Genomic DNA, 25,175 nt, shown 5'->3' on the forward strand with positions numbered 1-25,175 from the left:
AGTTTCCTAAAGTCATTGCAAAACCGTATAGAGCCATCCGGCTTAGGTATCAACACAATTGGACTGGACCAGGCGCTGTGCGACTCTTCAATGACTCCTAAGTCCAACATTGCCTTCACCTCCTGTGAGACGGCTTCATGGCGTGCTTCCGGAATCTGGTATGGCTTTACATGAACTGTGACACCAGGCTCTGTGACAATCTCATGTTTCACTAGCCTAGTCTGGCCAGGTTTTTCCGAGAAAAACTGTTGGTTCTGTAACAAAAACTGCTTAACCTCAGATTTTTGTCGTTCAGAGAGAGTCTCGGCAATCTGCGCCTCCGGTACGGTAGGTGAGCAAACCGGACGGGGCAGATCCGCTGTTAGGGCAGCGCGGTCTTTCCAGGGTTTTATCAGATTCACATGATAAATCTGTTCTGGTTTTCTCTTACCAGGCTGGTGCACTTTATAGTTCACTTCTCCAACTCGTTCCATGACCTCAAAGGGGCCCTGCCATTTCGCCAGAAATTTACTATCCACCGTAGGGATTAGGATCAACACCCTATCCCCGGGTGCAAACGTACAGACCTTGGCGCCTCTATCATAACTTAGCCTCTGGGCTCCCTGGGCCTGTAACATATGTTCCCTAACAACGGGCATGACAGCAGCAATACGGTCCTGCATTTGCGTTACATGGTCTATCACCGTTTTAAAGGGAGTGACTTGACCTTCCCAGGTTTCTTTTGCGACGTCCAACAGTCCACGGGGACGACGGGCGTATAATAGCTCGAAAGGCGAGAACCCTGTGGAAGACTGGGGAACTTCCCTAATGGCAAACAGCAAATAGGGTAACAAGTAATCCCAGTTCTTCCCATCTTTGTCTATCGCCTTCCGGAGCATCTGTTTTAAGGTTTTATTGAACCGCTCAACCAACCCATCTGTTTGAGGGTGATAGACAGACGTACGCAACTGGTCTATTTGTAAGAGCCTGCAGAGCTCCTTCATCACCCTTGACATAAAGGGAGTCCCCTGGTCGGTGAGTATCTGTTTTGGAATTCCCACCCGACTAAACACTTGTACCAACTCTTTGGCGATCGTTTTGGTAGCAGTGTTACGCAAAGGGATGGCTTCTGGGTAACGAGTGGCATAGTCCATGATGACGAGGATATATTGGTGCCCACGTGCGGACCGGGGAAGGGGCCCAACCAGATCCATCCCAATTCTCTCAAAAGGGACCCCAATGATAGGGAGGGGTACCAAAGGGCTACAGAACCGAGTTTTAGGCGCAGAGACATGGCACTCTGGACAGGACTCACAATAGTTACGCACATCATTATGTATTCCGGGCCACACAAAACAATGCGATATCCTTTCTGTGGTTTTCTGTACCCCCAGATGTCCCCCCATTATATGTCCGTGGGCCAGGTCCAGTACCTTCCGCCGTTAAAGTTTGGGTACCACTAACTGTTGCACAATATCTTCCCCTTTTTTCTCTACCTGGTAGAGTAAATCATTTTCAAGAACCATGTACGGGTGCGCTAGCCTAGTGTCAGGTTCTACGGGTACCCCATCTATCATTTTTACATTTTTCCTAGCCGGAGTCAGGGTAGGATCTCTCATTTGCTCGCTGTGGAAGTCATCCAACTGGACTCCCAAATCGGGTAGACAGGGTGCTGGATGGCTGTCTGCCTCCGCCTCTCGCTGAGTTTCCTCAGTTTCCTCAGTTTCCCCCGCCATAACTGAGAAGGGGAACTGAAGGTTAGATTCAATAACCTCCCCAGCAACATCTTCCTGTGGGGTCCCGTCTAGGAAATCGGGACCTCCAGATGGCATGGGGGAAGGTTCACAGCTACCGTGAAGGAGCAACTGATTCTCCCATAACTGCCAGAAATGGGGGAAATCCCTACCCAGGATTATATCATGCAACAATGCGAACGAGTCCCACTTTGTGTTGCACAGACCCATAGGGAGTGGAAATCGGTATGACCGCTGTTAGGTACGAGCAGGTGTCACCATGCACACACGTTACAGAGAATTTGTCAGACGAACCAGACGGAAGTGCCACCAGACTAGCTTTCACCAGAGTCACCACACTTCCAGAGTCTAGTAACGCCACAACACTTTTCCCATCAACAGATAATTCACACAGGTGTTTTGCTATATCATTTTGGCCCGCATTCACATTCACCAGCCGTGTAACCAAAGACATGCGTTTCTTAGAGTCTATAACATCACACTGCATGGGTTCAGTGGTAACAGGACAGTTCGCAGAAACATGGCCCTTCTCACGGCAGCGGAAACACCTAACAGGCCCCCTACTGAGACCACCGTCCCATACTCTTGGTCTCGGGGTGCGAGCAGTCCCGGGTTCCTCCCCCACAGTTTTTGGCGATTTTCCTTCACCCGCAGTCACTGGAACAGTCTTACCGGTTCCACGAGGAGAAGGCACAGACCGGGTGCTAGCGGTTTCGTCGGGAAGTCCTTCTGCCACGGAATAACGCTCGACCAACTCCACAAGTTGATCCGCTGTCGTGGGATTTCCTTGGCTTACCCACCTTTTCAGCGCTGGAGGTAGCACTCTCAGGTACTTGTCCAGGACAACCCGCTGGATTATTTCTGGGGTTGTCAGTACCTCGGGTTGCAGCCATTTCTTTGTCAAGTAGATCAGGTCGAACATCTGAGACCGCGGTGGTTTATCAGGCTGGTATGTCCACTGGTGTACCCTCTGCGCACGGACAGCCGTCGTCACACCTAGCCAGGCCAGGATCTCAACTTTCAGCTTCTCAAAGTCCTGAGCGACTTCCGGGTCCAAGTCATGGTAAGCTTTTTGAGCCTCGCCGGAGAGAAACGGAGCAATCAAATCGGCCCATCGTGCCTTCGGCCACTTCTCCCTCAGCGCCGTCTGCTGAAACGTTGTCAGGTATGCTTCGACGTCATCTTCTGCAGTCAACTTTTGCCAGTACCGACTCACATGGATCCTTCTGGACTCTGCTTCCGGGTCTACCTCAGGCATGCTCACCAGGCGCTGCGCCACCTGTTGGAGAAGCTGGTGGTCTGCAACCGTCATGTCCAATAACTCCTTCAGCTGTGCGGCCATCAAGCGATTAGCTTCATGCTGTGCGGCAGTGGCCTGCTGCTGTACGGCAGTGGACTGTACTAGGGCTTTCACCACGTCTTCCATACTGTCGCCTGTGCCACGCGATGCCCGTGTTCTCCACCACAATGTGACAAAACACTCCGGGATCGCCTTTGCTGGGGTCAAAGGTCACGTGGTTTGTGCATTGAACTCTGAGGCGACAGCAGGTTTCCAAGTTGACTGACTTCAGGTCAGGTTTATTAAAGTGAAAGCAAATACAGAAAACAAAACATAAAAATAAATCCTAGCCTGTCCGGCGCGAACTAAACAAATACGTTGCTATCTAACAACTGGGGGGGCTTCTCCCTCCCAGCTAACAATACACAGATCATGAGCAGAGCTCTCACTCACGTTTGTCTCACACAGACAGGCATTCTGTGTGCCGCAGGCTGACATCTGAAACCTCCAGCTGGTCAGCCTTTATTCCTGCACTTATTAACCCCTCGGTATCCTGAAGAAACCGAGCGGCCTAATTCACATAGGACAAATACCTGGGCGAGATATACCTGCCCCAGACTACCAGACCGACATGACTCTTACAGTGCTCTCTGATTTCCTTCAAATTAGAATTGCAAATAAAGGTAACGAAAAGATCTGAACAGCCAAACTTTCTTATGCAAGTCATTGCAACCTGCGTGTATTCATGCACATGTCGTGGGCTTCCAGTGAAATTTGATGGAAGTATTACCATTTTACCCAAGTCGTTTGGATCAACATCATTTGCCACAGCATCTCTAAGGTGAATGTATTCCTCAGCTCTGAGCTTCTTTTGATTTATTCAGATATACAGAAGACGTTCACTCTCAATTTTTGCATATATGTGAACGATGAATTGGTGGAAGAGATGTCTGCATTTGAGGATGTGATTTTCCTCACCAACTCTTGTCATGATCCTATAGTCATAGAAGTCCATGGCCGGGGGCGTGTCCTGGATGGCCATGTGAGTGGACGCTGAGGAAAGAGCTCCCGCGGCCACAAGCATAATTATCCTGAACAGACATCGCTGGCTGCCATAAATCTAGCCGTATCTGGAAGCTGAGTCACCCGAGTGTGAAGGAGAGCTGTGGGGACACCCGGAAAGGCTCGCAATGACACGGAGGAGGCAGAGAGATGTGGGTGCAGGAGAGGCTGGAGGGACCCAAGATGGCGCTGAGGCCAGAGCGGATGCTGAGAAGGAGAACGCTGCCTGTCAGAAGTGCATGGAAGCTGCAGCAAAACGTCAAAGGTTTGCCCGGGTAGTCGGTGGGGAAGAGGCACAAGAGACTATGGAGGAGACAGCTGAAGAGGATGAGGAGAAAGCTGATGAAGGAGCAAGGGGGGCACAGAAGGGGGAGGGAGAAAGTAGCACGGCTGCAGCAGGAGAGGCTGAGAAGGAAGTGGAATTGAGAGGGGAGCCAACCCTAAAGCACATCTTTATCCTCTTGTAACCAGTCCCTGAATGATTTAACCCTTCAGATGAAGGAGGTGAAAGGGGAGATTATACAAATAAAGGCTGCCATACAGAAAATGGATAAACGCATGGGGGAGGTGGAGGAGAGGATAAGTACTGCGGAGGATCATGTGGTTCAACTACAAAAGGCAGAGAGAAAATTTGCCCAACAGATATCAGAATTGGCGGCAAAAAATGAGGACCTAGAAAACAGATCCAGAAGAAATAACATCAGGATAGTGGGTCTGCCAGAAAAAACAGAGGGGAGAAATCCTACTGAGTTTATTGAAAACTGGTTGAAGGAGAAGATTGGAGCCGAGGTTCTGACAAGGGTCTTCGCTGTGGAAGGGCGCACAGAGTTCCGCCACAGCCCCCTCCCCCTGGGGCCAATCCTCGTACCATGCTGGCTAAGATATTAAACTACAGAGACAGAGACATTGTTCTTAGGAAGGCCAGAGAAATGGAGGATCTCACTGTTGAGAGAGGATTGCCATCTACCCGGATTACTCTGCTGCTGTCCAGAAACAGAGAATGCAATTTATTGGTGTCAAGAGGCGACTGAGATAACTGGGGGTGCAATACTCCATGTTTTTTCCTGCGAGGTTGAGAGTGGTTGCCTTTAATAAAGCTCATTTCTTCACGAAACCAGAGGATGCTGGATCATTATCAATGCCAAGAAACTACAAGCGGCGGGAGACTGACTTTCAGCGGAGGCGTGAGCTGTTGTTGTTGTCAAGATGTTTGGGATAAGAGAACTGGGTTTCTACTTGTATCCAATTAATACTTGTGTCTCTTTCACTTTTGGAGGAGTGGAATATGGCTGGGTTTAACTATTATGCCAGTTAGAGTTGTGCTGGAAAATGAGGGGTGGGGTGGGGTTTGTTAATAGGGTGCACTGCAAACGATGTGTTTTGTTTTTTTTTTACTCTCTTCACTATTTGTTCTGTACTGTTAATAATTAATGTAAAGAGATGTGGTTCTGAGGGTCACGGGAGCCAGTTAGAGGAGGTTACCTAGATGAGAGTGCTTCAAACGGGCCAAGGAGCCCCACTCTCGATGAGAGGAAAATGCTTTATCTTGGGGGGAGGTTGAGGGGTGGGAGTTTAAAGGGTGGGAGAGATGGGTTAGACAGCTCAGGAGGAGTAGGATTTTCTTGATGACTGTTCTGCATCATGATGGGGTACCATATTAAAATACTGAGTTGGAACATTAGAGGCGGTGCTACAATACGCACGAGACCAGAGGGCCTCACTGATATGTCTGCTGGAGACACACTCGGTTCGTGAGAGGGTGGATGTCTTACGTAGGCGGTGGCTGTAAAAAATGTATCATTCCACCTTCTCTACATACTCAAGGGGGTATCGGCATTGGTCCCAGCAGGGGTGCGCTATGAAGAGCTGAAGGTGTATGCTGATGTGGATGGACAGTATGTGGTAGTGAAATGCAGAATGCTTTGTATTTTGATGTGTTTGGTGGCTATGTACATTCCTCCCCCTTATTCGAGTAAAAAACTTAGAGAAGTGTTGGAATTGATTGGACGGGGAGATCCGATCTCGCTTTTAATTATTGGAGACCTCAACAATATATATTTGATGATTTCTGGGATAAAAACGGGGATACTCTTGCTATTCACTGGCTCATGATACTTTATCCAGAATAGATATGGCTCTTGGAAACAATATCTTTGATTCTATGGTGGGAGAAGTGAGATACTTGCCATGGGCGATCTCCGATCATAATCCGATAGAGGTGGAGTAATGGCCAATAGGGACACAAGCACGGCATAGGGGAGAGTGGAAATTTCACCCTAACTGGCTGAATAGTGTGAGTTTGGAGGGCATACAGCAGGAGGTGGAGGAGTTTTTTGAGATTAACGAGGGAAGCTCAAACATACCCACTGTATGGGAGACGATGAAGGCATATTTGAGAAGTTTGTTGTTCAGGGACATCAGTAGATGTAAGCAGCGATCAAACCAGGTGGAGAATGCCGCAAGGGAAAGGCTGAGAATTGCTGAAGATGAGGTGGCCACACTGGGTACCCCTGAAGATGGGAAACGGTTAAGAGAAGCCCAGAATAATATGGATAAAATTCTTTTGGAAAGGGCAGGGAGGAAGAAAGAGTTCCAACGACTAGCCTTTTACCAAAAGGGGGAGGTAGTGGGGCATATGCTCTCGCTGGTGGCGTCGGCCCAGAGGGGTACACCATTCGTACATTCACTAGAGCCTGTTAACGATATAAAAGTGTCGGAGACCTTTGAGATCTTAAGGGTCTTTACGGACTTCTATGCGGATCTGTACTCCTCTGGTGTGGACCCATCGAGGACTGACTACGCGGCATTTCTAGAAGGTATTATCTTACCTAGACTGAGTGAGGAGGATAGGGAAAGTTTGAAGGGACCTATCATGGACGAAGAACTAAGTCGTGCTTAAAGAGACATGGCAAGAGGTAAGGCCCCAGGAGCAGAAGGATTGCCAGCTGAAATTTATAAGGAGATGGAGGAGGTGTTGCTACCCAGATTACGAGTAGTTTTGGAGGAGGCTAGGAATGGGGGGATTCTTCCAGCCTCCATGAGGGAGGCCATAATAGTTGTAATCCCAAAGGAAGATAAAGATCTATGACTGTCTGAATCATATCGCCCGATTTCTTTGCTCACAATGGATGTTAAACTTCTGGCAGAGGTGTTGGCGGCCCAAATGTCGGGTGTTATTTCTAAGTTGACTCATCCAGATCAGTCAGGTCAATGGGGATACTTGTGGCAGGTATTGCAATGCTTTGGATTCGGCCCACAATTTGTGTCCTGGGTTCATCTATTGTACGCACAACCATGAGCTAGGGTGAGAGTGAATGGGGAGCTTTCTCATACTATAAGGCTACATAGAGGGACGAGACAGGGGTGTCCGCTATCCCCTCTTTTGTTTGCTTTAGCCATGGAGCCGCTGGCCGCCAGGATCCGACAGTCCGCTAAGGTCTCTGGGTTTAAATATGGATCGATAGAGGAAAAGATAGCGCTTTATGCGGATGATATACTGCTGTTCTTGAGTGATCCACATGATTCATTGAGTAATGCAATTCGGCTCATCAAGGGATTTGGTGCTTTGTCGGGGCTTAAAATAAATTGGAGTAAGTCAACTCTGTTTATGGTGGATGATGCAGGGGGTGAGCTGGGAGATTCTACGGAAGGGGGTAGACCTAAAGTAGCAGATCAATTCAAATATTTGGGGATACTAATCTCTTTGCTGATCACGAATTGCTTGCATACGAATCTTACACCGGTGCTGGGAACTCTTAATGAAAAGGTAGGGGCTTGGTCTAACTTGCATTTATCTATTGTAGGCTGAATTAATCTCATTAAGATGATTTTGATGCCTAAGATACTGTATGTTCTCCATAACTCACCTATCTGGATACCATGGGTAAAATTCAAACTGATTAACTCTTTATTTAGAGGCCTGGTGTGGGGGAGGCAACACCCGCGAATTAGAATGGAGACGCTTCAACGCCCTAAGGACGCGGGAGGCTTGGCTTTACCTAACCCTGAAATATATTTATTGGCGGCCCAATGTCAGCATTTAAAGGGCTGGGAACATGGGTCGTCTTCCAATGTAGCACAACTTTGATAGAAAGGGTGGTGAAGAGAAGTCAGGCGGTACAGTGTCTGGAAGATGGATCCCTAGGGATACTGGGGAAGAAATACCCAACATTATTTCTGATATATAAAGTATGGGGAGAGTTAAACAAATTTGCGGGGTTACTTGTCTGACCAGGTTTTCTCCGCTGTGGTTTAATAATAATCTACCGGAGTTTTTGGCGATGGGACACATACCAGAATGGCAAGCCAGGGGGATCCAGTATTCCTGTCTGATTTTAGAGCGACTGGAGTTGAAATCCTTTTCCCAGCTACAGTCGGAATATGGTCTTAGGACATCTGGGGGGTTCCAATATGCACAAGTACGGCATGCGTTTGTGGCCCAGAATGAGGGGGATTGTTTCCAAATTCAAAACGGCTTAGTATTAGACTACATCTGTGGAGTGGGGACAACGAGGGGAGCTATTTCATCTTTATATAAGGATCTACTTCACACTCACCTATTGGGATATCTGATTGGCACGAGGGCTAAATGGGAAAGAGAGCTGGGTCGTTTAGAGGATGAAACGTGGGAATCTGTATTAGAATGGATACCGAAACTATCACTGAATGAGCCATATAGACTTTCCCAGCTTTATATTGTACACAGAGTGTATAGATCCCCGGATGTCCTGTATAGAGCTGGGCTGAGATCTGACTCGGAATGCCCTAGATGTAGGAATGATAGTGCTGGAATGTTTCATATGTTATGGTCAGGATAAGATTGACTGCTTTTTGGTTGGTGGTTGTAAGCCGGATAGAAGGTGCATACTAGGGTTGAGCGACTTTCATTTTTTTAAGATCGAGTCTGGTTTTGTGAAACCCGATTTAGTCCAGAGTCGAGTCGAGTGAAGTCGGCCGATTATCGCTAAAAGTCGGGGATCGACCGAAACACGAAACCCAATGCAAGTCAATGGGGAAGCATAGCCGGCAGTGAGTGGAGGCCAGGAAAACACCTACAGTGCACATTTTACTGCCAAAAACATCCATTCTTGTTTTCTGAAGCTTGTCAATCTTAATTAACTTTATAATAATAGTTGGGCACTGGAAATTGGGGGTCATTTGGCAAAAGTTGTGGGGGTAGGGCTGGTTCAAGGTTTTAGTGGGCCCAGGAAACATGGACTACGTCATGGCGGTGGAGCAGGGAGAGGTAAGTATTTCAACGTTGCAAGTGCTGTGATCCTGAGCAAGCAGGGGGGGCCCACTCGTTCGCATTGGCACTGGCACAGGGCCCCTCAAAGTACGGCGGTGTGTTTGCATGGCGGGGGCGCCTCCCACCAGCAGCGACACTTTTGCGTACTCTGAGTGGCCCTGTGCCAGTGACGTCGCCAACGAGTATGCCCCCCCACCTGATGAAGGAACCTGCACTTTCATCTGCACCTTCCTCTTTGTCCCTGTGTAAGGTGGTATAATATGCGGGCAGGGGAACCTTACTTTCAGCAGGGTCAGATTCTGGCTGTGTAGAGTACAAGGGGAATGTAGTGGTCTAGGTCAATGTACCAGCAGACTCATCTAGCAGTGGCTGGGCAATGGGCAGGATGATGAGGAAACAGATATAGGGCCAAAGAATAAAGTAGGCTAAATGCAGATCAAAATTGGTAACAGGACTAAACAGGCGGCATTGCTTTGTTCAGTGGAGTAGCAAACCCAAGAGCAGCAGACACTGTTTCAAGGGCCTAACCACACTAGTAGGCCAAATGCAGTTTAATATCTGATAGTATAGGCCGAAAGCCAGAATGTGGAAGCTCAGCTTTGTTCAGTTGAGGACAACACCAGGGAGGGGCAGACACCGTTAGTAGGCCCTAACCACCATTTTGTTTTTTAAAAAACACTTAATGAGAGCCAGAAGGTTGAAGCTCAGCTTTATTCAGTTGAGGGCAACACCAGGCAGGGGCAGACACCGTTAGTAGGCCGGAACCACCATTTTGTTTTTTAAAAAACACTTAATGAGAGCCAGAAGGTTGAAGCTCAGCTTTATTCAGTTGAGGGCAACACCAGGCAGGGGCAGACACCGTTAGTAGGCCGGAACCAGCAATGTGTTTAAAAACAGCAGTTAATCAGAGCCAGAAGGTAGAAGCTCAGCTTTATTCAGTTGAGGGCAACACCAGGGAGGGGCAGAAGCCGTTAGTAGGCCCTAACCACCATTTTGTTTTTTAAAAAACACTTAATGAGAGCCAGAAGGTTGAAGCTCAGCTTTATTCAGTTGAGGGCAACACCAGGCAGGGGCAGACACCGTTAGTAGGCCGGAACCACCATTTTGTTTAAAAACAGCAGTTAATCAGAGCCAGAAGGTAGAAGCTCAGCTTTATTCAGTTGAGGGCAACACCAGGGAGGGGCAGAAGCCGTTAGTAGGCCCTAACCACCATTTTGTTTTTTAAAAAACACTTAATGAGAGCCAGAAGGTTGAAGCTCAGCTTTATTCAGTTGAGGGCAACACCAGGCAGGGGCAGACACCGTTAGTAGGCCGGAACCACCATTTTGTTTAAAAACAGCAGTTAATCAGAGCCGGAAGGTAGAAGCTCAGCTTTATTCAGTTGAGGGCAACACCAGGGAGGGGCAGAAGCCGTTAGTAGGCCCTAACCACCATTTTGTTTTTTAAAAAACACTTAATGAGAGCCAGAAGGTTGAAGCTCAGCTTTATTCAGTTGAGGGCAACACCAGGCAGGGGCAGACACCGTTAGTAGGCCAGAACCACCATTTTGTTTAAAAACAGCAGTTAATCAGAGCCGGAAGGTAGAAGCTCAGCTTTATTCAGTTGAGGGCAACACCAGGGAGGGGCAGAAGCCGTTAGTAGGCCCTAACCACCATTTTGTTTTTTAAAAAACACTTAATGAGAGCCAGAAGGTTGAAGCTCAGCTTTATTCAGTTGAGGGCAACACCAGGCAGGGGCAGACACCGTTAGTAGGCCGGAACCACCATTTTGTTTTTTAAAAAACACTTAATGAGAGCCAGAAGGTTGAAGCTCAGCTTTATTCCGTTGAGGGCAACACCAGGCAGGGGCAGACACCGTTAGTAGGCCGGAACCACCATTTTGTTTTTTAAAAAACACTTAATGAGAGCCAGAAGGTTGAAGCTCAGCTTTATTCAGTTGAGGGCAACACCAGGCAGGGGCAGACACCGTTAGTAGGCCGGAACCAGCAATGTGTTTAAAAACAGCAGTTAATCAGAGCCGGAAGGTAGAAGCTCAGCTTTATTCAGTTGAGGGCAACACCAGGGAGGGGCAGAAGCCGTTAGTAGGCCCTAACCACCATTTTGTTTTTTAAAAAACACTTAATGAGAGCCAGAAGGTTGAAGCTCAGCTTTATTCAGTTGAGGGCAACACCAGGCAGGGGCAGACACCGTTAGTAGGCCGGAACCAGCAATGTGTTTAAAAACAGCAGTTAATCAGAGCCGGAAGGTAGAAGCTCAGCTTTATTCAGTTGAGGGCAACACCAGGGAGGGACAGAAGCCGTTAGTAGGCCCTAACCACCATTTTGTTTTTTAAAAAACACTTAATGAGAGCCAGAAGGTAGAAGCTCAGCTTTATTCAGTTGAGGACAACTTGAATTAGGGACTGCATACAGACTTAGCAGGCTGTCCCCTGTGTGGACCATGCATCCAATACATTAACCCATTGAGCCACAAAGGACGCGTAACCTTCCGTGGCCATGCCTACAGGTCCATGTGTCTGTTGTCAGGTGTACCTTTGTCAGTGTAGGCCTATTGGAAGGAGGGACCGCAGACAGGCTTCAAAGGCCTAACACAATAAAATGGGCTGGCTGTAGGCACTTTAAAATTGGTTCCAGGGGTACACGGGCAGCAGTGGTCTGGTCAGTGGAGGCCTAGTGGAAGGAGGGACCGCAGACAGGCTTCGAAGGCCTAACACAATAAAATGGGCTGGCTGTAGGCACTTTAAAATTGGTTCCAGGGGTACACGGGCAGCAGTGGTCTGGTCAGTGGAGGCCTAGTGGAAGGAGGGACCGCAGACAGGCTATCAAAGGCCTAAAATAACAAACAATAGGCTCATGGCAGTTTTACAGCGGTTACATGGATACACGGGCAGGCAGCTGGTGATGAGTGGAGGAGTATTTAAAGTAGGGACCGCAGACAGGCTATCAAAGGCCTAAAATAACAAACAATAGGCTCATGGCAGTTTTACAGCGGTTACATGGATACACGGGCAGGCAGCTGGTGATGAGTGGAGGAGTATTTAAAGTAGGGACCGCAGACAGGCTATCAAAGGCCTAAAATAACAAACAATAGGCTCATGGCAGTTTTACAGCGGTTACATGGATACACGGGCAGGCAGCTGGTGATGAGTGGAGGAGTATTTAAAGTAGGGACCGCAGACAGGCTATCAAAGGCCTAAAATAACAAACAATAGGCTCATGGCAGTTTTACAGCGGTTACATGGATACACAGGCAGCTTGGTGGTGAGTGGAGGAGTATTTAAAGTAGGGACCGCAGACAGGCTATCAAAGGCCTAAAATAACAAACAATAGGCTCATGGCAGTTTTACAGCGGTTACATGGATATACGGGCAGGCAGCTGGTGATGAGTGGAGGAGTATTTAAAGTAGGGACCGCAGACAGGCTATCAAAGGCCTAAAATAACAAACAATAGGCTCATGGCAGTTTTACAGCGGTTACATGGATACACGGGCAGGCAGCTGGTGATGAGTGGAGGAGTATTCAAAGTAGGGACCGCAGACAGGCTATCAAAGGCCTAAAATAACAAACAATAGGCTCATGGCAGTTTTACAGCGGTTACATGGATACACAGGCAGCTTGGTGGTGAGTGGAGGAGTATTTAAAGTAGGGACCGCAGACAGGCTATCAAAGGCCTAAAATAACAAACAATAGGCTCATGGCAGTTTTACAGCGGTTACATGGATACACGGGCAGGCAGCTGGTGATGAGTGGAGGAGTATTTAAAGTAGGGACCGCAGACAGGCTATCAAAGGCCTAAAATAACAAACAATAGGCTCATGGCAGTTTTACAGCGGTTACATGGATACACAGGCAGCTGGTGATGAGTGGGGGAGTATTTAAAGTAGGGACCGCAGACAGGCTATCAAAGGCCTAAAATAACAAACAATAGGCTCATGGCAGTTTTACAGCGGTTACATGGATACACAGGCAGCTTGGTGGTGAGTGGAGGAGTATTTAAAGTAGGGACCGCAGAAAGGCTATCAAAGGCCTAAAATAACAAACAATAGGCTCATGGCAGTTTTACAGCGGTTACATGGATACACGGGCAGGCAGCTGGTGATGAGTGGAGGAGTATTTAAAGTAGGGACCGCAGACAGGCTATCAAAGGCCTAAAATAACAAACAATAGGCTCATGGCAGTTTTACAGCGGTTACATGGATACACAGGCAGCTTGGTGGTGAGTGGAGGAGTATTTAAAGTAGGGACCGCAGACAGGCTATCAAAGGCCTAAAATAACAAACAATAGGCTCATGGCAGTTTTACAGCGGTTACATGGATACACGGGCAGGCAGCTGGTGATGAGTGGAGGAGTATTTAAAGTAGGGACCGCAGACAGGCTATCAAAGGCCTAAAATAACAAACAATAGGCTCATGGCAGTTTTACAGCGGTTACATGGATACACAGGCAGCTTGGTGGTGAGTGGAGGAGTAGTGCAAGGAGTGTCTGTCCCAGTTCTCCCAAAATATAAATAGATGTTAATGTCTCGCAAAACAACCAAAACAAAAAAAAAGGTGGCATACTTAGGTACAGGGGTGGGCTCATCTACTGAGTTTCTGACATAGTAATTTGGCAGTAACTATTTAATGGTGCCAATATAGGACACAGACACAGACTACTTTAAGTTGCATCATAGATGTCTACAAATTTGTATTGTCAGTGCCAGACATTGAATGATGTCAGCGAATAGACTAAAGATTGGTGGAGCTGTGCGACATAATTTTGCACGTGGTAGAGCACATTTTGAGCTGGGGTAGGGGGGAACTCTCTTGAGGCCGGCGGGACCGCCCCAGGGCCCCTCATGTTACAACGGTGTGTCTGACGTTGGGTGCGCACCGCCACCGCCAGAGACACTACATTGTACTATGAGGGACCCAGTAGCAATGCCGTCAACCAAAAGCGAGCACACCCACCTCTTCAGACAAACAGCAGTCTCACGGGTGCTTGCGCCAAGTCGCGATACCACGGCCCCGTGTGGGGAGTTTTGCCATTTAGGGAGGTGTAAACATGTCGTATGCTGTACAATCAGCTGCAGCAAATTAGACATTAGAAAAGTAATTCACAGGCAAGAGCTTTTCATAGGAAAGCTAGGTGTCGGCCGGGCAAGGTGGGGCAAAAGATTTCGAAATCCAGTTGTGGTTCATTTTAATGAATGTTAGATCGTCAACATTTTGGGTAGCCAGACGAGTCCTTTTTTCGGTTAATATTGAACCTGCAGCACTGAATACTCTTTCTGATAGGACACTTGCTGCCGGGCAAGCAAGCTCCTGCAATGCATATTCTGCCAATTCTGGCCAGGTGTCTAATTTGGAGGCCCAGTAATCAAATGGGAATGACGGTTGAGGGAGAACATCGATAAGGGATGAAAAATAGTTAGTAACCATACTGGACAAATGTTGTCTCCTGTCACTTTCAATTGATGCAGCAGTACCTGTCCTGTCTGCGGTCATAGCAAAATCACTCCACAACCTGGTCAGAAAACCCCTCTGTCCAACGCCACATCTGATGTGTGCACCCCTAACACTCCTAGTCTGCTGCCCCCTGGAGCTCGTGTGAGAACGATCACGTGCGCTGTGTGCTGGGAATGCCTGAAGCAAACGGTCAACAAGAGTTGATTGTTTGGTTGCTAATATTAGTTCCAAGTTCTCATGTGGCATAATATTTTGCAATTTGCCTTTATAGCGTGGATCAAGGAGGCAGGCCAACCAGTAATCGTCATCGTTCATCATTTTCGTAATGCGTGTGTCCCTTTTTAGGATACGTAAGGCATAATCCGCCATGTGGGCCAAAGTTCCAGTTGTCAAATCTCCGGTTGTGATTGGTTGAGGGGCAGTTGCAGGCAAATCTACGTCACTTGTGTCCCTCAAAAAACCAGAACCCGGCCGTGACACGCAACCAATTTCCTGTGCCCCCGGGAAAGGTTCGGCATTAAAAATATACTCATCCCCATCATCCTCCTCGTCCTCCACCTCCTCTTCGCCCGCTACCTCGTCCTGTACACTGCCCTGACCAGACAATGGCTGACTGTCATCAAGGCTTTCCTCTTCCTGTGGTGCAGACGCCTGCTCCTTTATGTGCGTCAAACTTTGCATCAGCAGACGCATTAGGGGGATGCTCATGCTTATTACGGCGTTGTCTGCACTAACCAGCCGTGTGCATTCCTCAAAACACTGAAGGACTTGACACATGTCTTGTATCTTAGACCACTGCACACCTGACAACTCCATGTCTGCCATCCTACTGCCTGCCCGTGTATCCTCCCACAAATAAATAACAGCACGCCTCTGTTCGCACAGTCTCTGAAGCATGTGCAGTGTTGAGTTCCACCTTGTTGCAACGTCTATGATGAGGCGATGCTGGGGAAGGTTCAAAGACCGCTGATAGGTCTGCATACGGCTGGCGTGTACAGGCGAACGTCGGATATGTGAGCAAAGTGCACGCACTTTGAGGAGCAGGTCGGAGAACCCAGGATAAGTTTTCAATAAGCACTGCACCACCAGGTTTAAGGTGTGAGCCAGGCAAGGAATGTGTTTCAGTTGGGAAAGGGAGATGGCAGCCATGAAATTCCTTCCGTTATCACTCACTACCTTGCCTGCCTCAAGATCTACTGTGCCCAGCCACGACTGCGTTTCTTGTTGCAAGAACTCGGACAGAACTTCTGCGGTGTGTCTGTTGTCGCCCAAACACTTCATAGCCAATACAGCCTGCTGACGCTTGGCAGTAGCTGGCCAATAATGGGACAACTGGTGTGCAACAGTGTCATCTGCCGATGGAGTGGTTGGCAGACTGCGTTCTGTGGAAGAGCTGTAGCTTCTGCAGGAGGACGAGGAGGAGGAGGAGGAGGGGGTGCGAATGCCTACAGCCAACTGTTTCCTAGACCGTGGGCTAGGCACAACTGTCCCTAAATTGATGTCGCCTGTGGACCCTGCATCCACCACATTCACCCAGTGTGCCGTGATGGACACATAACGTCCCTGGCCATGCCTACTGGTCCATGCATCTGTAGTCAGGTGCACCTTTGTACTCACAGATTGCCTGAGTGCATGGACGATGCGCTGTTTAACATGCTGGTGCAGGGCTGGGATGGCTTTTCTGGAAAAAAAGTGTCGACTGGGTAGCTCGTATCGTGGTTCAGCGTACTCCATCAGGGCTTTGAAAGCTTCGCTTTCAACTAACCGGTAGGGCATCATCTCTAACGAGTTTAGTCTAGCTATGTGGGCGTTAAAACCCTGTGTACGCGGATGCGAGGATAAGTACTTCCTTTTTCTAACCAGAGTCTCATGTAGGGTGAGCTGGACTGGAGAGCTGGAGATCGTGGAACTTTCGGGTGTGCCGGTGTACATGGCAGACTGAGAGATGGTTGGAGACGGTATTGTTTCCGCCGGTGCCCTAGATGCAATATTTCCTCCTACAAAACTGGTGGTTCCCTGACCCTGACTGCTTTTGGCTGGCAAAGAAACCTGCACAGATACTGCCGGTGGTGCGGAAAATGGTGGCCTTACAGTGACGGAAGGGATGTTGCGTTGCTGACTAGCTTCATTGGCCGAGGGTGCTACAACCTTAAGGGACGTTTGGTAGTTAGTCCAGGCTTGAAAATGCATGGTGGTTAAGTGTCTATGCATGCAACTAGTATTTAGACTTTTCAGATTCTGACCTCTGCTTAAGCTAGTTGAACATTTTTGACAGATGACTTTGCGCTGATCAGTTGGATGTTGTTTAAAAAAATGCCAGACTGCACTCTTCCTAGACTCGGATCCCTTTTCAGGGATTGCAGACTGAGCTTTAACCGGATGGCCATGCTGTCCTCCAACAGGTTTTGGCTTTGACACGCGTTTTGGGCCAGATACGGGCCCGGCAGATGGAACCTGTTGCGATGTTGATGCCTGCTGCGGCCCCTCCTCCACCTCCGCTTCTGAACTACTGCCGCCTGCACCCTGTTCCCCCAATGGCTGCCAATCGGGGTCAATAACTGGGTCATCTATTACCTCCTCTTCGAGCTCGTGTGCAACTTCGTCTGTGTCACTGTGTCGGTCGGTGGTATAGCGTTCGTGGCGGGGCAACATAGTCTCATCAGGGTCTGATTGTGGATCTGTACCCTGAGAGGGCAATGTGGTGGTCTGAGTCAAAGGAGCAGCATAGTACTCTGGCTGTGGCTGTGCATCAGTGCACTCCATGTCAGAATCTACTTGTAATGGGCATGGCCTGTTAAATGTTTCACTTTCTAAGCCAGGGACGGTATGTGTAAAGAGCTCCATGGAGTGACCCGTTGTGTCGCCTGCTGCATCCTTCTCTCTTGTTGTAGTTTTTGCTGAGGAGGACAAGGAAGCGACTTGTCCCTGACCGTGAACATCCACAAGCGACGCGCTGCTTTTACATTTACCAGTTTCGGAAGAGGAGGCAAAAGAGCTAGAGGCTGAGTCTGCAATGTAAGCCAAAACTTGCTGTTGCTGCTCCGCCTTTAAAAGCGGTTTTCCTACTCCCAGAAAAGAGAGCGTTCGAGGCCTTGTGTAGCCTGACGACGAAACTGGCTCCACAGCTCCAGACTTAGGTGGAATATTTTTATCCCCACGACCACCTGATGCTCCACTACCACTACCATCATTACCAGCTGACAATGAACGCCCACGACGACCTCTTGCACCAGACTTCCTCATTGTTTTAAAATCTTAACCAAAGTAACTTTATTTGTTGCTGTCAAACAACTTACACGGTGAGCTATAAGTTCAGTATGATTTCAATATCCCTTAACAGGTTGGTGAGACCACAAGGAAAATCAGGCACAATGTTACACACTCTGTTTTCTGTGGCACAAAATCACAGAGATGACACACACGCAGGACTGTCACTCAAGCACTAATGTCAATATTAATCTCCCACCTAATTTATTTTTTTTTTTTTCTCAGGGAGACTTTAGAAACCAAATAATATAAAAAAAAAACAAAAAAAAAAACAACAAAAAAAAGGCTTTCTATGGCCCACAATTAGAGAGAGAGAGGTGGCACACCCAGGAGTCAAGACTGGCGCACAAGCTGAAAGGGCAATATTACTCTCCCACTGTTTTTTTAAGTTTTTTTTTTATTATTTTCAGGGAGACTTTAGAAACCAAATAATATTAAAAAAACCAAAAAAATAAATAGCCTTTCTATGGCCCACTGAATGAGAGAGAGAGGTGGCACACCCAGGAGTCAAGACTGGCACACAAGCTGAAAGGGCAATATTACTCTCCCACTGTTTTTTTAAGTTTTTTTTTTTTTATTTTCAGGGAGACTTTAGAAACCAAATAATATTAAAAAAACCAAAAAAATAAATAGCCTTTCTATGGCCCACTGAATGAGAGAGAGAGGTGGCACACCCAGGAGTCAAGACTGGCACACAAGCTGAAAGGGCAATATTACTCTCCCACTGTTTTTTTATGTATTTTTTGTTTTTTAAGGGAGACTTTAGAAACCCAATAATATTTAAAAAAAAAAAAAAAAAAAAGGCTTTCTATGGCCCACTGAATGAGAGAGAGAGGTGGCACACCCAGGAGTCAAGACTGGCACACAAGCTGAAAGGGCAATATTACTCTCCCACTGTTTTTTTATGTATTTTTTGTTTTTTAAGGGAGACTTTAGAAACCCAATAATATTTAAAAAAAAAAAAAAAAAAGGCTTTCTATGGCCCACTGAATGAGAGAGAGAGGTGGCACACCCAGGAGTCAAGACTGGCGCACAAGCTGAAAGGGCAATATTACTCTCCCACTGTTTTTTTAAGTTTTTTTTTTATTATTTTCAGGGAGACTTTAGAAACCAAATAATATTAAAAAAACCAAAAAAATAAATAGCCTTTCTATGGCCCACTGAATGAGAGAGAGAGGTGGCACACCCAGGAGTCAAGACTGGCACACAAGCTGAAAGGGCAATATTACTCTCCCACTGTTTTTTTAAGTTTTTTTTTTTTTATTTTCAGGGAGACTTTAGAAACCAAATAATATTAAAAAAACCAAAAAAATAAATAGCCTTTCTATGGCCCACTGAATGAGAGAGAGAGGTGGCACACCCAGGAGTCAAGACTGGCACACAAGCTGAAAGGGCAATATTACTCTCCCACTGTTTTTTTATGTATTTTTTGTTTTTTAAGGGAGACTTTAGAAACCCAATAATATTTAAAAAAAAAAAAAAAAAAGGCTTTCTATGGCCCACTGAATGAGAGAGAGAGGTGGCACACCCAGGAGTCAAGACTGGCACACAAGCTGAAAGGGCAATATTACTCTCCCACTGTTTTTTTATGTTTTTTTTTTTTTCAGGGAGACTTTAGAAACCAAATAATATTAAAAAAACCAAAAAAATAAATAGCCTTTCTATGGCCCACTGAATGAGAGAGAGAGGTGGCACACCCAGGAGTCAAGACTGGCACACAAGCTGAAAGGGCAATATTACTCTCCCACTGTTTTTTTATGTATTTTTTGTTTTTTAAGGGAGACTTTAGAAACCCAATAATATTTAAAAAAAAAAAAAAAAAAAGGCTTTCTATGGCCCACAATTAGAGAGAGAGGTGGCACACCCAGGAGTCAAGACTGGCACACAAGCTGAAAGGGCAATATTACTCTCCCACTGTTTTTTTATTTATTTTTTTTTTTTTCAGGGAGACTTTAGAAACCAAATAATAAGAAAAAAAATAAATAAATAAATAGGCTTTCTATAGCCCACTGAATAAGAGATAGCACACACAGCAGTGGCACACAAGCCCTGACTGAGGCCAATATTTTTCTACCACTGATTGATGTAGTGTTTTTGTGTTGAGGTAGAATTTAGAACACAAATCACGGAAAAAATAAATAGGCTTTCTATGGCCCACTCAGTGAGAGATGGCACACACAGGGATGGCACTGTAGCAGAAATGCCAATCTTAATCTCCCACAAAAAAAAAAAAAAAAACAGGGACTGTCCTACAATTACTATCTCCCTGCAGTAATCTAAGCCAGGTATGGCAGGCAGCAATAGGAGTGGACTGATGCACAAATTAAATAAAAAGTGTGGACAAACAAAAAAGATAGCTGTGCAGAAAGGAACAAGAGGATATGTGCTTTGAAAAAAGCAGTTGGTTTCCACAGTGGCGTACACACAGCAATACAGCTATCACGGAGCCTTCTAGGGCAGCCCAATGAGCTACAGCGCTGAGGAAAAAAAAAAAAAAATAGCTTCCACTGTTCCTGCACACCGAAGGTGGTGTTGGACAGTGGAAATCGCTACAGCACAAGCGGTTTGGTGGTTAGTGGACCCTGCCTAACGCTCTCCCTGCTTCTGACGAAGCGGCAGCAACCTCTCCCTAAGCTCAGATCAGCAGCAGTAAGATGGCGGTCGGCGGGAACGCCCCTTTATAGCCCCTGTGACGCCGCAGACAGCAAGCCAATCACTGCAATGCCCTTCTCTAAGATGGTGGGGACCAGGATCTATGTCATCACGCTGCCCACACTCTGCGTTCACCTTCATTGGCTGAGAAATGGCGCTTTTCGCGTCATTGAAACGCGACTTTGGCGCGAAAGTCGCGTACCGCATGGCCGACAAGCACAGGGGTCGGATCGGGTTTCATGAGACGCCGACTTAGCCAAAAGTCGGCGACTTTTGAAAATGATCGACCCGTTTCGCTCAACCCTAGTGCATACAGATGTATAATTCCAAGAGAACCTTTGGTGTGCGTGCTGGGGTACGTGGAAAAGATAGCTGTGGATAACAAGCTGAAAATAGCAATCGCCAGACTACTATACATGGCTCCAAAGGTCATAGCCAGAAATTGGATCAAAGAGGAACCTCCCTCGAGAGGAGAATATCTTAAATATGTGAAGCAGGTCATTACCCTGGAAAAGGGTGTATATCAGAAAAGAGGGAAGATGGGCCTGTTCGAAAAATTGTGGACACCTTGGTTGGAACTAGGCTAGGGGAGGCTAAGAGAAGTTGGGCCTGAGGAGGGTTCGCCTATATATTTACTGTGTATTCGTTTACAAATAAAAGTTATTGTATATGGTTAACGTATATAATACCACAGGATATGTTAAGAGGAAAGCGTGAGCTGTCTAAAAGGGAAGGAGCGGGCGGGCTGGGTAAGGGGGGGTTAAGAGTGGGGAAAATGGAAATTTATGTCTTAATGTGAAATGTTTTATTGGACTCTTATATTTAATAAAAAACATTTGAGTTAAAAAAGAAGTCCATGGCGACACTTCCCTGAAAAGTTGCCAGTTGCAGGATTTGTCTGAGGTATTTCAAAGTGATAGCCAACCTGTCCCTGCCAAAAGATAATCAGATATTGCAGTGCATCATAGGACATGTGAATTTCTGCCACCCGTTGCGAACCATTGTTCCTTTTCTGAAGCAATGTTACGGCTGTGAAACTCATTACCCACAATCAAAATAGCTACCTCATCAAATGTGGGGGCAATGAAATGCCGCTGATGCTCACGTTGTGGTGTTTTGTCAGCTCTGATTACAACTTTGTAATTTTCACTTGGCATGCATTAATGTGCAGTCTTAAAAAGTTCAACATATGGATTGTTTAAGTGAAGGAACTGCTGCAAGTTAGTGACTATCAAGGCGAGTGTTTGGAATTAAAGAGCATCTCTGCTGAGCCTCTGCTTCTACATTTCCCATGAAATAGCATTGAAGAAATTGGTTCTTTTCCTTGTAATGGAAGCAGTGAGCCAATTGAGTGGTAAATCTGTCCTTGAACTTTGAATGTGGGCATAAATCCAGTTGAAAATAACTTCTCCTTTTGGACCAAATGATGTCATTTGGAAGCAGGAGTTGAACTTCCTAATGTTTTGTCCAAGAAATGGTTTGATATTGCAGTGGTGCCTGTAATCACAGACTCCAGGGGATCTGGTGGTAGAAGGAGAGGAAGCAGTTTTACCTTGCTATTTGCACAGCATAAACCTGGCAGTTCATCTTTCCACTTCAGGGCATTGCAGTACATGCAGACCACATCCATTTTTCCTATGTTAACTATTGGATTATCCTGATAGTTGATCTCTGAGTGGTAGCAAAAGGCAGAGTATTTCAAATTTCCAACTTTTCCCTGTGTCCTGGTGGAAGCAGTTGCGATTTTCTTGTCTGCATAAATATAAATTTTTAAGCGGGCACCATTCAATAATATATATATAAATGACATGGGTTCACTACCAAGCATGTATTATATAAGTCACAATTAGAAGAAAAAAGCACATGCCAAAAACGGTTGGAACTCCACAAGAAGATTTTGTTTCAAAATTACAAAAGTTTATTTCCACATAGAGATACTACACACAATTTTTTAAAAACATTTAAAAAATACTCCAGAGAGGAGACAACTCCAATAGTCCAGAAGACAAATCATGCAAGTATTTACCAAATAATATAGATATTGCCTGGTTTAGAGAGATTTTTTTGCACCAAATGTGTTTATATATATCTCAATTGCTGCATAAAGTGTTGTTCAAAAAATATGTATATATAGTTCCCATATACGGAACCCTTGGGTTAGCGACATTATGTATACAGGAGGAACATGTCATACATCTCTCTTTATGTATGACATGTTCCTCCTGTATACACATTTGGTGCAAAAAAATCTCTCTAAACCAGGCAATATCTATATTATTTGGTAAATACTTGCATGATTTGTCTTCTGGACTATTGGAGTTGTCTCCTCTCTGGAGTATTTTTTAAATGTTTTTAAAAAATTGTGTGTAGTATCTCTATGTGGAAATAAACTTTTGTAATTTTGAAACAAAATCTTCTTGTGGAGTTCCAACCGTTTTTGGCATGTGCTTTTTTCTTCTAATTGTCTCTTGTCTGCAAGTCTTGCTTCTCTCTGTTGAGATGTTTCAGTGGACCTTGATGAAGTATCTCTTGTTCTCTTGTCTGCAATTCTTGCTTCTCTCTGCTGACATGTTTCTGTGGCCATTGAGGAAGCAGCTCTTATTCTCATGTCTGCAAGTCTTGCTTCTCTCTGCTGAGACGTTTCAGTGGCACTTGAGGAAGCAGTTCTTATTCTCATGTCTGCAAGTCTTGCTTCTCTCTGTTGAGACATTTCAGTGTCCCCTGAGGAAGCAGTTCTTATTCTCACATCTGCAAGTCTTGCTTCTCTCTGCTGAGACATTTCAGTGGCCCTTGAGGAAGCAGCTCTTGCCTCCCTTTCTTCCATTTCTGTACTCATTTCTGTAAGTCTTGCTCATTGAGGTATAATACAGCTTTTCTCTTAGAGAAAGCAGATTTCAACCTTGTGGGAGTGTAATACCATTTAGTTAGAAATTTTAAAGAGAACTAATTTAGAGTGGCATTAGTTGTAGCTGTCTAAATAATTTTAAAGCAAACCTGTCAGCAGGATTTTGCTAAGTTAACTACAGGCATTGTTAGGTTGGCGCTGTTACACCAATTAAAATGATATCTGAGTTGGAGAAATCCGTCTTATGTTTCTCTTTCTAATCTGTGTTTGAAGTTAATGAGATGCTGGTGCTCCGGGGTGTACCGGTATGCAGATCTTTTTTGGTACTCTGGCCTCATCATGATCATTCTGGGCTTAAATGACAGGTCACTGAACCTTCAGTGACATCCTTCCTATTTTAAATACTGCACCTGCGCATTTAATATTGTGGTCTTCAAAAAAGAAAAATGTTGCTTCAACAAACGGTGCTGGCGTATGCGCAATAGCATCTATCGGCAAGCAATGCTTTCAATCTGCACATGCGCAGCCCACTGTGTTCCGAGGACCACTGTGGGAACGCGCACAAGAAAAATAAATTGTTGCTGTTGAACATAGCAATGCTCCCGCACTGGTACACGGAACACAACAATGTTAACTCCTTAACGACTGCCAATACGACTTTTAACAGCGGCAGTTAAGGGGCCTTATTCCACCTGCACCTCATGCTCCTTCTTTTTACACAGCTTCCTCCTGCACCTTACACTCCTCCTATATACACAGCATTTTTCTGCAGCACAGCTTTTCTCCTTTATAGTCGACCCCTCCAGCAGCACCTCACACTCCTCTTCCATATACAATTGGAAACACTTGATCCACAGAGAAATTGCACTAATTGCAATAAAGCGTATCGTATACGCAGCACCACACTTTTCTCCTTTAGACCTCGTTCACATGTTATGTGGTCAATATTTTTTTTTCCTCAGTATTTGTAAGCTAAAACTTGGAGTAAAACAATCAGAGGAAAACTATATTAGAAACACGTCACCACTTATGTATTTTTCTCCCACTAGTGGTTTTGGTTTATAAATACTGAGATAAAATACTAACCAAATACTGAACGTGTGAATGTGGACTTATACACAGCCTCCACCTGCAGTGCCTCACTCTTCTCTATACATAGCCTCATACTGCAGCAGCACCTCACTTCTCTCATTTTCCCATCACGCCTCTCATTTTTCCCCTCACATCTCTCATTTTCCCCTTCACATCTCTCATTTTCCCCTCACTCCTCTCATTTTCCCCTCACTCCTCTCATTTCCCCCTCACACCTGTCATTTTGACCTCACATTTGTCATTTTCCAATCACTCCACTATTTTCCCCTCACTCCTCTTATTTTCCACTCACACATCTTCATTTTCACCTCACAGCTCTCATTTTCACCTCACACCTCTCTTTTCCCACTCTTCCACTATTTTCCCCTCACTCCACTATTCTCCCCTCACTCCTCAGTTTCCCCTCAATCCACTATTTTCCCCTTACTCCTCTCATTTTCACCTCACTCCTCAATTTCACCTCACTCCTTTCTTCCCCTCACACGTGTACAGCAACTTCCTGTTGAGCACAGCAGTGTAATCCAGGAGGTTCCTCCCTTTCACTTGACGTC

General features: G+C 46.1%; 1 protein-coding gene across 1 annotated transcript in view; it reads left to right on the forward strand.

Moving 5' to 3' along the window:
* The window catches only part of LOC143783246 (polycystin-1-like protein 1), a 149,569-nt gene that overhangs the window by 52,229 nt on the left and 72,165 nt on the right, over positions 1-25,175 (forward strand). The gene's annotated exons all lie outside the window — the stretch shown is intronic.

The sequence above is a fragment of the Ranitomeya variabilis genome, chromosome 6 (assembly GCF_051348905.1).
Source record: "Ranitomeya variabilis isolate aRanVar5 chromosome 6, aRanVar5.hap1, whole genome shotgun sequence".
In the NCBI taxonomy this organism is placed as follows: Eukaryota; Metazoa; Chordata; class Amphibia; order Anura; family Dendrobatidae; genus Ranitomeya; species Ranitomeya variabilis.